A 14,201-nucleotide genomic window follows, 5' to 3' on the forward strand; every position below is an offset into this window, starting at 1 on the left:
CCAGTGAGCCAGTACAGAGATACATTTATCACGGAATTCTTACATTTGGTATCGTGCAGCAAAGGCCCTTTGAACAGATAGGAAGAAACTGTGATGAAGTGTTTTGTGGGGACAAATCACAAAAGCCACAAAAGCGATTGTGCTGGTTTTCGTAGTGGGCTGCATGTGCATGATATCTGCTGGAGGGGCAACCCCCCCCAATCTATACATAAATTCCTGCAACAGAGGGGAGTGATGTCTCTAATGTATCCACCACCCAAAAGGGCAGGTGCCAGCAGGGCTTGGGGGAACCCCAAAGTTTGCAAAAGTGCACATGATCGAGTAGGTGGGGGAGGTTAAGTGGGAGAGACGAAACAGCACACAAACACCAAAAACCACAGCTGGGGGAACCAGAAACCTCAGTGGGAGGGAGAATGGAATGGAGTATGCGGACTGTGATAGGAATTTTATGGTCTTAGATATATGCTATTGTTCATAAGTGTACCAACCAAGCACTTACCGTATTTTTTGCACCATAACACTCACTTTTTTCCTTCTAAAAAGTAAGGGGAAATGTCTGTGCGTGTTATGGAGGGAATGCCTACGGGTGGCATACCTACGGATTGTCCTTCTCTAAAAACTACGTGCGTGTTATGGTCGGGTGCGTGTTATAGAGCGAAAAATACGGTACATAGATCAGCACAGGAAGACCAACCTGGAACCATTTTGATTCCTAAACTGAGCAAATGTTTTCTCTGCAAGGTCAAAGTGGGAAACCTCCCCATTGTCTCTTTCCTCACAAATCCTGTCTTAAGGGCACATTTAAGATATGAATAGGGTGTGAGCCTGTGACCTGGCCCAGGAACTAAGTATTTATCACTACAAAAGACTGGCCAGGCTCCCCATGAAATCCAATCAAGAAACCTGCCAGACAGGAGATAAACAACAACAGGAGAAAAACAACATTCAAATGTTCTGTTTAGACCGCCTTTTCTGTGATGTAGGTATGATTTATCTGAGGGGTGGCCTTAGGTTACACTCCTTCTGTGATGTATGTATGATGTTTCTGGGGGTGGTCTTGATCTACAGGGTGGCAATTTCAAAAGTCTTTATAAGGCCTTGCACGCCATTTTTCTGGGTTCCTCCTCTCTCCTGCGGGTGAGGGGAGCACCCTGTTGCAACAGATCAATAAAGATCAAGCTTACTAGCTGCTTTGCTTCTCAATATTCTCTGGTTGGGCTCTGTTATCTTCTTCTACCAATAGAGAACCTATGTAAGGACTCTATATGGGTTCTTGGATACCCCATAAGGGAAAAGGGCAATTTTTGTTTACAACAGGAGGAAGGGCATATCTGGCTGGCTGGCTAGAATTCTGGACAAGGCAAATTTCTTTCTTTCTTTCTTTCTTTCTTTCTTTCTTTCTTTCTTTCTTTCTTTCTTTCTTTCTTTCTTGAATTTTATTGAGCTCTCCCCATAATACAATGATATTACAGCTGTCTAGATACAAAACAAGATAAAGAAAGCAAAGGAAAAGGGACAATAGAGATAAAGAGAGAGAAAAGGGGGGGGGACCAAAGAAAGCAGAAACAGAGAAACATTAGGAAAAAACTACAAAAGAGAGGCTTCTGAATTTCCATCAGCTGGTCACGTATCAGAAGAAAGTATAATTATTTAAAACATTTCCAGAAGGCACCCTGGCGATCGTCACAGGGACATGCCTGGGCAAAGATGCTTCAGCTTGGCACATCCTTTTGAGGATTGCCGTGGAATTTGGGGCAAGGGGGGGTTGGCCCCCTCCTTGAAAATATTGGCAGGGGCCTCATTCCCCACCCACCCTAGATGGGGCCCCTGCCATTAGCCAGGTTTCATCTGAAGGAGCGTCTCCACTGCCCAGACACTGAGGTCCAGCTCCGAGGGCCTTCTGGCGGTTCCCTCCCTGTGAGAAGTGAGGTTACAGGGAACCAGGCAGAGGGCCTTCTCGGTGGTGGCACCTGCCCGGTGGAATGCGCTCCCATCCGATGTCAAGGAAATAAACAACTACAGTGGTACCTCTGGTTATGTACTTAATTCGTTCCGGAGGTCCATACTTAACCTGAAACTGTTCTCAACCTGAAGCACCACTTTAGCTAATGGGGCCTCCTGCTGCAGCCGTGCTGCTGCCGCTCAATTTCTGTTCTCATCCTGAAGCAAAGTTCTTAACCTGAGGTACTATTTCTGGGTTAGTGGAGTCTGTAACCTGAAGCATCTGTAACCTGAAGCGTATGTAACCCAAGGTACCACTGTATCTGACTTTTAGAAGACATCTGAAGGCAGCCCTGTTTAGGGAAGCTTCTTGTTAAGTTGTGGGCGAACATAGCAGACGACACAGCGATTTCTCCAGAGCAGCTCTTTATTTGTAAGCTGGAACAGAACTGAACAGCAAACAGCTCAGCCGGCTTGCTTTTATAGGCAGCCGGCTGTCAACATTGTAGCAACAACAACCCAGGGTTTCCCGCCTAAAATAACTGACGTGGACCTGAGTGAAAACTACATACACAATACTCCAGGTGGCCAGGGTGAGAACTTCAATACATAACCCTTTTAATGACTGATGTTTTAATGTACAGTGGTACCTCTGGTTACAAACACTTCGGGTTACAGACTCCGCTAACCCAGAAGTATTACCTCGGGTTAAGAACTTTACCTCAGGATGAGAACCAAAATTGTGCGGCAGTGGGAACCCCCATTAGCTAAAATGGTACCTCAGGTTAAGAATGGTTTCAGGTTAAGAACAGACCTGCAGAACTAATTAAGTTCGTAACCAGAGGTACCACTGTATTTTAAATCTCTTGTTGGAAGCCGCCCAGAGTGGCTGGGGAAACCCAGCCGGATGGGCGGGATATAAGTAATAAATAATAATAATAATAATAATAATAATAATAATAATATCTTCCCTGGACCACCTAACCCTATCTTCTGATGCGAAAGAACTGCCACCCCCTCAGACAGGATATGGAGTAATATAGACCACACAGATCTGTCCTAGTGCATTTGTGGAGAAGGGATCAGTTTCACAAGAAAAATAATAGAATCATAGAATCATAGAGTTGGAAGAGACCACAAGGGCCATCGAGTCCAACCCCCTGCCAAGCAGGAAACACCATCAGAGCACTCCTGACATATGGTTGTCAAGCCTCTGCTTAAAGACCTCCAAAGTAGGAGACTCCACCACACTCCTTGGCAGCAAATTCCACTGTCGAACAGCTCTTACTGTCAGGAAGTTCTTCCGAATGTTTAGGTGGAATCTTCTTTCTTGTAGTTTGGATCCATTGCTCCGTGTCCGCTTCTCTGGAGCAGCAGAAAACAACCTTTCTCCCTCCTCTATGTGACATCCTTTTATATATTTGAACATGGCTATCATATCACCCCTTAACCTCCTCTTCTCCAGGCTAAACATGCCCAGCTCCCTTAGCCGTTCCTCATAAGGCATCGTTTCCAGGCCTTTGACCATTTTGGTTGCCCTCCTCTGGACACGTTCCAGTTTGTCAGTGTCCTTCTTGAACTGTGGTGCCCAGAACTGGACACAGTACTCCAGGTGAGGTCTGACCAGAGCAGAATACAGTGGCACTATTACTTCCCTTGATCTAGATGCTATATACTCCTATTGATGCAGCCCAGAATTGCATTGGCTTTTTTAGCTGCCGCATCACACTGTTGGCTCATGTCAAGTTTGTGGTCAACCAAGACTCCTAGATCCTTTTCACATGTACTGCTCTCAAGCCAGGTGTCCCCCATCTTGTATTTGTGCCTCTCATTTTTTTTGCCCAAGTGCAATACTTTACATTTCTCCCTGTTAAAATTCATCTTGTTTGTTTTTGCCCAGTTCTCTAATCTGTCAAGGTCGTTTTGAAGTGTGATCCTGTCCTCTGGGGTGTTAGCCACCCCTCCCAGTTTGGTGTCATCTGCAAATTTGATCAGGATGCCCTTGAGTCCATCATCCAAGTCGTTGATAAAGATGTTGAATAAGACCGGGCCCAAGACAGAACCCTGTGGCACCCCACTAGTCACTCTTCTCCAGGATGAAGAGGAACCATTGATGAGCACCCTTTGGGTTCGGTCAGTCAGCCAGCCAGTAATAATGAGCCATCCCTCCATGAACTTATGAATTGTGAGTCATCCCAGTTTTGGGAATTACGTGAAGTAGAGATCGGAGGCCTCTCTCGTTATACCAGCAGGCTGACACTGTGGTTTTGGTGCTCTGTGTACATGGGGCCTGTGGCTGGTTGAGGGAAAGTACTCATGTCTTTGGGGGGTTCAGTGATCCAAAAACAATGACAAATTGGTCCTTAATGAGATGCTGTGCAAACCAGGACATCAGTCTGCAGGGAAATCTATGAGGGCTGTTGGTTAGTCTTTCGTTGCTCCATGTCTCTGTCACACCAGAGACAGTGGCTTGAACTCAGAGACCTTTCTCTTGTCCCAACCCTTTTCTAAAGCAAACAAACCAACCCAGTGATTCTTGAAGAAGGAATTCTCTCTCCTCATTGCGTCTCTCTGTTTCATCCTTTTGACCACTTCCCATATTGCAGCTACCCAATCTTCCAATATTGGTGCTTTCCAATTACGGCTAATTGCCGTAAGAGCTGCCGTGAATAAATGGATTATCGTGTCTCTATCCCCCAAGGAAGGCCATCCATAGCTCAGTCGGTAGAGATTCTTAATCAGGGGTCAGCAAACTTTTTCAGCAGGGGGCCGGTCCACTGTCCCTCAGGCCTTGTGGGGGGCCGGACTATATTTTGGAAAAAGGAAAAAAGAGAATGAATTCCTATGCCCCACAAATAACCCAGAGATGCATTTTAAATAAAAGGACGCATTCTACTGTTATAAACAAAAATTGCCCTTTTCCCTTATGGGGTATCCAAGAGCCCATATAGAGTCCTTACGTAGGTTCCCTATTGGTAGGAGAAAATAACAGAGGCCAACCAGAGAATATTGAGAAGCAAAGCAGCTAGTAAGCTTGATATTTATTGATCTGTTGCAACAGGGTGCTCCCCTCACCCGCAGGAGAGAGAAGGGACCCAAAAAAATGCGTGCAAGGCCTTATAAAGACTTTTGAAATTGCCACCCTGTAGATCAAGACCACCCCCAGAAACATCATACATACATCACAGAAGGGGTGTAACCTAAGACCACCCCTCAGATAAATCATACCTACATCACAGAAAAGGCGGTCTAAAACAGAAATTTGAATATTGTTTTCTCCTGTTGTTGTTTATCTCCTGTCTGGCAGGTTACTTGATTGGATTTCCTGGGGAGCCTGGCCAGTCTTTTGTAATGATAAATACTTAGTTCCTGGGCCAGGTCGCAGGCTCACACCCTATTCAAACACAGACATACCCTCCCCCCCCAATTCTTTTTATTAATTTTCAGTAACCAAACAACAACAAAGAAAGAAAAACAAATACACACACCAAAGAAAAAAGAAAGCATCGATCAAAACAGAAAACATAAACAGACCAAAAGACAGACATTAATTAACAACAAATAATGGCTGACTTCCCTCCAGCTTGGTTTTAGGTTATGTAAAATACTAGTTCCATTCTGCAGTTTTCAATTTATATCATCTGCACATCGCAAGGGTATGTTAGTGTCCCATTCTAATAACTGATTATACATTTTAGATAGGAGTTTGGTTTTACTTTCTATTATCTCTACCTGGAACCTAGATTTTTTCTCACAAAAAAATAAATCTGAGAATGAGACACAGACATACCCTTAAGACAGGATTTGTGAAGGAAAAGACAATGGGAAGGCTTTTCCATTTTCCTTTGACCTTTCAGAGAAAACATTTGGTCAGTTTGGGACTGTTTGGGAATCAAAATGGTTGCAGGCTGGTCTTCCTGTGCTGATCTGTGTATGTGCTTGGTTGGTACACTTATGAACATTTAACATATATCTAAGACCATAAAATTCCTATCACACTACTCATGTAAAAACATACTGACTATCCTCAGGCCAGATTGATAAGGCAATTGGGCGGGATCCGACCCCCGGGCCTTAGTTTGCCTACCCATGCTCTTAATCCCAGGGTTGTGGGTTCGAGTTATGTTTTGGGCAAAAGATTCCAGCATTGCAGAGGGTTGGACTAGATGACCCTCGCGGTTCCTTCCAACTCTACAATTCTGGGACCGTGATGTGGCACAAGAGGTTAACTAGCAGGTAGAAGAGCACAACAAATCCTGTAATACTCAGTTTTATCTGTTAACGTGCTCCAAAAGATAAAAACCGGCCTTATCTTTCCCAAAAGCGATTAGCGGGGAGCCACGATTTTTTCCAGTTGCTGCTTATGTTTTTTCTTGGAAGGAGAGACCCTGCTTTGCTTACAGGAATGCAAAAGCGAGTCTGAGGGATGATTTACAGGGTGCTTGAGAAGTGACCGGTGGTCTAACCCCTGAGCATTTTCCTTCTCGCCTTTAAGCCGGTCAGAATTCAAGGAATTCCAGCAGACACTCAGCTCCGAGGTGTTGCTTGGAAAAATGAACAAGAGATTTATTGTCAGTTGCATCAAATCTGAGACGCACCTCTCCGAGATACATTGGCATGTAATCGCAGGATTTTAAAAGCCGCAGTCCCAAGCATCCTTAACAGGAAAACCAGGAAAGATACTTCGGATGCCTGCCTGCCTTCCATAGAGTCTGACAATTTTCCCACTTAGACCAGTGCTTCCTACACTGATTGGCAGCTGCAGAAGTTCTCCCATGTTTCAGGAAGCAGACATTCCAGCTTTCCTGGTCCAGGATTGAACCAATGCCCTTCAGGAGGCAAAGCAGATGCTACTGAAAATGTCGACTCAGTGTGTGGCAGGTGAACTCAGTGTGTGACAATTGGAAAAAGGATTGAAAATAAAACAGACAATATGGTTTTCCCAGTAGTGATGCATGGAAGTGAGTGCTGGACCATAAAGAAGGCTGATGTCTCTACAGTCTACAATGTCTCTTTTGAGGTGCAGGGATCAGAATCCTACACTTTATTCCAAGTGTGGTCGCACCATAGATTTACCATACTTTTCCGTCAATAAAACGCCCCCATGTATAAAAGGTAAAGGGACCCCTGACGATTAGGTCTAGTCATGGCCGACTCTGGAGTTGCGGTGCTTATCTCGCTTTATTGGCCGAGGGAGCCGGCGTATAGCTTCCAGGTCATGTGGCCAGCATGACTGAGCCGCTTCTGGCAAACCAGAGCAGCGCACGGAAACGCCATTTACCTTCCCGCCGGAGTGGTACCTATTTATCTACTTGTACTTTGACGTGCTTCTGAACTGCTAGGTTGGCAGGAGCAGGGACCGAGCAATGGGAGCTCACCCCATAGTGGGGATTTGAACCGCCGGCCTTCTGATCAGGAAGTCTTAGGCTCTGTGGTTTAACCCACAGCGCCACCCGCATCCTGTAAAGAATGTATCTTATGTGAATAAAACAATAAAGGATTTGGAAAGGGGGGGGGGAGAATCTCAGACAGCATCCCCACCTCATCGGAAAGGGACACGTTGTTAAAGCAAACCGTCGTTCTGCACAAATCCTTTCACATTCCAGAAAAGGCAGACCCCTTCAGGGCCGGGCAAGAGGCACTTCTCCACTGGCAAAACTCGTCAGCGAGCAATAGAGAGCTCACATCCTGTGGGGGCACATCTGGTTCTAGTAATGGAAAAAGATGGTACTCGGGAGCAGGACGCGTGAGTCAGCAGACGACTAAGCGAGAAAGCAGGGACAGGGAAAGGCTGCGGAGGACTCAGAGAAAGCGCAGTCGCTCCAGCCAAAAAGCGACTAAGAGGCAACATGATACAAGCTCATAAAATTCCTCCTCCTCTCTCGACGCTAGAACTCGTTGACCTCTCACAAAGCGGAACGTTGCAAGATTCAGGTCCATAGCTGTCAACCGTCCCTTATTTGGCGGGAAACTCCCTTATCCCAGCGCTGGGTCCCGCTGCTGTCCCTTATTGATGATGTCCCTTAAATTTCCCGGGTTTCAAAGGAAGCAGCTCCTCTCCCTCCCTCCCTGCCGGCCAGGGAGGAGGGAGGCTCCAACTGTGTTGCTTGGCTGCGTTGCTCACCCAACAAGGAGTCTAAGAACAACTGGGGGGTGGAGCTTGCATGCCTTGTGCCTATCAAATCGGCCGCATTGCCTGGGGACTCGCCTTTGCTCAGCGCTTCCCAGCGGAGAGGTGATGGTGGTTTTCCTTGCTGCATCCCCTTTGCCAGGTTGCTGCGCTGTGGGAACCACCGCTTGAGGCTTCGTTTGGCTGCTGGCTGGGCTTTCTGCCTTTGGTTCGGAGGGGCTCAGAAGTTGAACATACCTGTGCCCGGAAAATCCCTTATTTTGGCTGCTGATCCCTTATTTTCAAGGCTGCAGGTCCCTTATTTTCAAGGCTGCTGGTCCCTTATTTTCAAATCTGTAAGTTGACAGCTATGTTCAGGTCAGGTAAAGGATAGCAATCCTTCACACAAAGTGGTGTTAATCTACGGAACTCACCGCCACAGGAGGCAGCGCCTGCCACCAACCTAGATGGTTTTGGAAGGATATGAGACAAATGCATGGAGGAGATGAGTGCTACGGAGGAGAGAGACTTTTATCTCTTCACTTTCTCCATCCCAAACAGAATTTTATAAACTTGTATCATGCCACGAAAATGTCGTGAATGTTGCGACCTTTGGGGAGTCGCTCCATCCTCTTCAACCAAACACTGGTGGAGATGGGCCTTTAAACGTTACAGCAATGCTGTGGGGTGACCCCATTAAACCATTAAAGAACACACACACACACACACATCCACACACCTATGGAGGCCATCACTGCCTTCGGTGGAAGCGAGTTCCACTTGTAATTTGCTGCCAATGGGCTGCATTTGTTATGTGTCGTTGCAGCCTTGGCCAACCTGCCATTCTGCAGACGTTGTTCGACTACAACTCCCATCAGTGCTTGGGGATGGGCTGATGGGAGTTGTAGTGCAGCTACCTCTGGAGGTTGGTAGTGAAGGCTGTTTTTATAGCATTTCTCTAGCTGTTCAAGTCCCACTGGCGGAAAGGCAGGATACATGTATGCATCTTGGAGAACAGCATCTGAACAAAGCTTTAAAACCATCACTGGAAACCCATTGACTGCACTGTAAATAGGAGTGTGAACACAGCAGCCGTTAGTTAAAATGGAGAGGGAAATGCAAGAACCAGGAGTTGTCTTTTTTCGGAGTCTTCCTTCATGCATGAAGCCCATGAAATGAATCATTAGAACCAAAAAACGAAATTAACATCCCAGGCATGGAAGCCCAACAGGCTTGCATGTGCGTTAAGGGAGAAAAGTAAACGCACACATCCCTTTTGGAATTGCAAGATCTGAGAACAGCAAACGTCTCTCAAAATAAACACAGTCAGCCTGGGAAATTGGACATCAAAACAGGAATTTGGCTTCCCATCGCAATGCTCGTCGTCTGCTTTGAAGACAAGAAGCAAAGTTTATTTATTGGCTGTGGATAGACTGCTGAAGCTATTTCTGCAACCTATTTTGGACATAATCCTTTAAGCAGGGGATGGGGGAGAAGTGCGGTTCAGTCTGCATTGAACAGAGAACCGGCTTCATTTGCACTTCCCAGAACGAGACACAAATTGAAACACAGCCACCCCTTGAAAATTGCACTCCTCTGATTTCTGCACAGCTCAGTTCCCCGGCCTAGTAATGTGTTCTGATACACATAGGCTAGGGAAAGGCACACCTATACCAGCAAAAATAATGATCAAAAATTAATTGTGTTAGGGAAACTTGTGTTGAATGGTCTCTTTAAATGTGAAGGTTCATTATTGTTCCACAAGATGTGTATGTCTTTAAGGGCCAGAGCAAATAACGAGACCCAGTTTTACAGCTGTGAAACAGTATAGCAGGTGCTACTAAGTTGTGTTAATTAAGCTGTGTCAGCAATTGGGTATAGTATATAAAGAGCAGCACCTAGCTCTCTCAGTACCCTGGTGGATGGGTCATGCTTGTTGATATATTTAATGTAAAATGAGTTTTTGTTCTTATTAAAACCTGGTTAAAGTTATTTTTGAGTTCCTTGTAATGCGTGGTCTCCCCAGCAAGCTTTCTGCAGCGCAACTAAACTGCAAATAGCCAACAACTTGCACACAAAAATGTATGTAACAAAGACATTCTCAATCTGCAAAATGAACACAAAATTGGGAAAATGCAAAACAGAGTAACCAAAATCAACAAATTCACCCGATCCTTAGCTTCAACCCATGGCAGAAAGTTCTAGAAAAACAAGGCTGTTTTCAGGTGTCACAAGAAGCCATGGTTTGCTGTAAAAAGAACAATGTTTGATATTGAAAACAACGTATTTACCGGAACCTAGGAAGGTGTCTAATGGGTCAGACAACTGGTCCATTAAGCTCAGTACTGTCTACACTGGTGGGCAGCAGCTTTCCATGGTTTCAGGGAGGGGGCATTGCCAGGCCTAACTGGAGATGCAGGAATTGAACCTGCAACCTTCTGCATGCAAAGCAGGGTCTCTGCCACTGAGATATAGCCTGTGAAAATGGCAAGAAAGTACTATGTGCTGGTAAAAAGGTAAAGGGGCCCCTGACTATTAGGTCCAGTCGTGACCGACTCTGGGGTTGCGGCGCTCATCTCGCATTACTGGCCGAGGGAGCCGGCGTACAGCGTCTGGGTCATGTGGCCAGCATGACTAAGCCACTTTTGGCGAACCAGAGCAGTGCACGTAAACGCCGTTTTCCTTCCCGCTGGAGTGGTACCTATTTCTCTACTTGCACTTTGACGTGCTTTCGAACTGCTAGGTTGGCAGGAGCTGGGACCGAGCAACGGGAGCTCACCCCGTCGCGGGGATTCGAACCGCCGACCTTCTGATTGGCAAGTCCTAGGCAATGTGGTTTAACCCACAGCGCCACCTGCATCCCACTATGTGCTGGGACAGTGCCCCAAATGTAGTCACTTTACTGCTGCATGAAAATGGATTGTTTGCAAACGGATTATTTCTGGAACCAATTGACACGAAAATGAGCTCAAACAAAATATGGATATTAACCATCAGGGAAATGTCAAGGAAATGGAATAAACTGTCGTGGGAATGGAGCCACAGTGCATCCTGTAAGCCTGGGATCTGCCTGCCCCTGGTTTACAGCACACTGAATGACAGCAGCTGTCCGGGGCCTTTCCCAGTGCTAAGCAGAGAAGGCAAGACTGGAACTCAAGACCCTCTGCATGCAAAGCAGATGTCTGCCTCTGGGCTAAAGCGGGGGTGCAGACACATAAAAGTGTAGCATAATCTTGTTGATAACCACACTCCTTCCTTTAGTTTGTTGTTGTCATGAGGTTAATTGGGTTGTCTTCGCTTTTGAAATCCCATCCAAGCCTTCGAGCTGCAAAGCCCGTAAAAACGACCAAGCCAAAGAGATTGTTTAGACTCCATATAAATGCAAACCATTTGTTCCAGGCATGTGACCCTCCTGTTTGTTAACCAGAGTGAAGCATTCCCCCTGCTCCGCTCCTAATCTCTGTGTGCTGCAAGACCCCCAGTCTTTGCAAAAAAAGATGCGATTTTTAGCTAAGCTTGGGCATATATCTGATAAGGTTTCTCCAAGAGCCCCCCATTAAGTAGATCAAAAAGCTTCTGTTTTCCCAGAGATGAAGGCTCTTTAAGAAAAGAAGCATGACTTAAACATCACTTTTCCCAAACGGAACAGCCGATGCAAAAGTTCTCCCAGATGTGCAATTTTCACAAATAAGAAACGAAGTTCTGTTTTGACGACAGACTCCCCCCAAAGTGTTACAATCCACTTCAATATATATTCAAAAGGCATGGGGAGGTGAGGAAGGAGTTTTCCAGGTATAAATGGATCAAAGCTGCCAACATGAGGATGGGTTGTATGTTGTTGGCACCTGTCTTGAGAGACAATGGAGTGTGTTTCCAAGGGTGAACTCAGACTGCAGCACTGAAGGTGCAAGTCTGGATGTCATGGGTCTAGCATGAGAATTGGGGTGGGTGAACCTCTCAACTCCGGTTTCTCAGTTTCTACATTTTTGCAACCACAAAGTACAGTTCTCCACAATTCCACGTCATTTTGTGTTTTCAAAATTATTTTAAAGCGCTCGCAGAAGTCCATCAGATTTTAAGTGTGAATTTCTCCTAACAGATACGTTTTTGCAAACCATTTTTCCTAATGTATTTTCACGTTACTTTCACCAACGTATGAAAGTATGCCTTTTCAAAAGCACACCTCACCCTAGACCAGCCTTTCTCAACCGGGGGCTCCTCAGATGTTCTTAAACTACAACTCCCGTCACCCCTACCTAGCAAGGCCAGAGCTTAGGGATGATGGGAGTTGTAGTCCATCAATGTCTGGGGACCCACAGGTTTGAGAACCGCTGCCCTAGAACATGGGTAGGCAAACTAAGGCCCGGGGGCCGGATCTGGCCCAATTGCCTTCTAAATCCTGCCCACGGACAGTCCGGGAATCAGCGTGTTTTTACATGAGTAGAATGTGTGCTTTCATTTAAAATGCATCTCTGGGTTATTTGTGGGGCATAGGAATTTGTTTTTTCCCCCCTTCAAAATATAGTCTGGCCCCCCACAAGGTCTGAGGGACAGTGGACTGGCCCCCTGCTGAAAACGTTTGCTGACCCCTGCCCTAGAATATGCCGGTTTGTACACATCACCGGTTGCAGAACTGTACTGCAAAATTTGAAGGATGTCTGTATTCTGTGTTCTACCCAAGTTTGCTTCAATTTTTGCAAGCCTCCTCGAGTCCGGATTCTGAGGAGAAGGGCAGGGTATAAATAAACTAGGGTCGCCATATATTTCCAGGATTTCAAAGGCGGAATTGATGTCTGGGGGGAATTCCCAAAAGGTGGCACTCTGTCCTGGATCTTAGGCAGGTCAATCTATTTTTTTCCCCCTGGCGTTTTTGTAATAAAAACAGCTCAACAGCTCTCATGTTTTCCTTTAAAAAAACCTCAATTATTTTGGGGGTTCCTTTAAAAAAATTCAACACTTTCGGGGGCTTCCTTAAAAAAGTTCAACAACTTTTGGGGTGTCCTGGCTTTTACTTTTTGAAATGTAGAAAAATAGGAAGAGGAGGAGGGAGATTTAAAGTTCTGTATCATTTGGGGAAAGGGACGCGGGTGGCGCTGTTGGTTAAACCACAGACCCTAGGACTTGCCGATCAGAAGGTCAGCGGTTCGAATCCCCACGACGGGGTGAGCTCCCGTTGCTCGGTCCCTGCTCCTGCCAACCTAGCAGTTCGAAAGCACGTCAAAGTGCAAGTAGATAAATAGGTACCGCTCCGGCGGGAAGGTAAACGGCGTTTCCGTGCACTGCTCTGGTTCGCCAGAAGCGGCTTAGTCATGCTGGCCACATGACCCGGAAGCTGTACGCCGGCTCCCTCGGCCAATAAAGCGAGATGAGCGCTGCAACCCCAGAGTCGGTCACGACTGGACCTAATGGTCAGGGGTCCCTTTACCTTTATCATTTGGGGAAATGTGACTGAGTCAGGCTCGCTTCTAAACATTAAGCGAACAGAATCCCCCACCCCGGGGGTGTCAAAAGATGTCAAACCTGTGACAGCCCCGCTGCACAATCAAGAGGGTGAGAGGAAGAGCAGAAATGAAAGCCAGGCAAGCATATGAGGCTACTTCAGCGGAGGCGAGGTGTTCAAGGAAGGCTTGGAGAAAGTGGAAGCAGCCCATGCTGTCAGCCAGATATGGACCCGTAAAGTGTGACATCATAAGGCCCAGGGAGGAAATTGCAGCGGCTGCTATAATTAGATGCATAGCTGTCAACTTTTCCCTTTACTTGCAAGGAATCCTATTCAGAATAGGGGAATTTCCCTTTAAAAAAGGGAAACGTTGACAGCTTAGATTAGATTAGATGATTAGATGCTGCGGAGGGGATGCAGTTTGTCAAATTAGGAACCATGCGACTGAAAGCTCTCTGTGGCGGGGGGAAATAATGTTGGATTTCCCCCAAAAGGGACCAATGGTTCCATGTGGCAGAAATTCCCTGCAGTTAAGGGTTTGCCACCTTTCCTGCTGGCCCTGTAACGGCAGCCTGACAGCCAGAAATCGAACGCGAAGCTTTTCCTTCCTCGCTTTTTAACAGCCGTAGGGGAAAAGCATCGCAGGTCTGATTTCTTTGCAGGAATCTGGTGGGGTTGTTCTAGGGCAAAACAAACCGACAGAGATGGGGC

The sequence above is a fragment of the Podarcis bocagei genome (assembly GCF_964188305.1).
Source record: "Podarcis bocagei genome assembly, chromosome: 6".
Taxonomy (NCBI): Eukaryota; Metazoa; Chordata; class Lepidosauria; order Squamata; family Lacertidae; genus Podarcis; species Podarcis bocagei.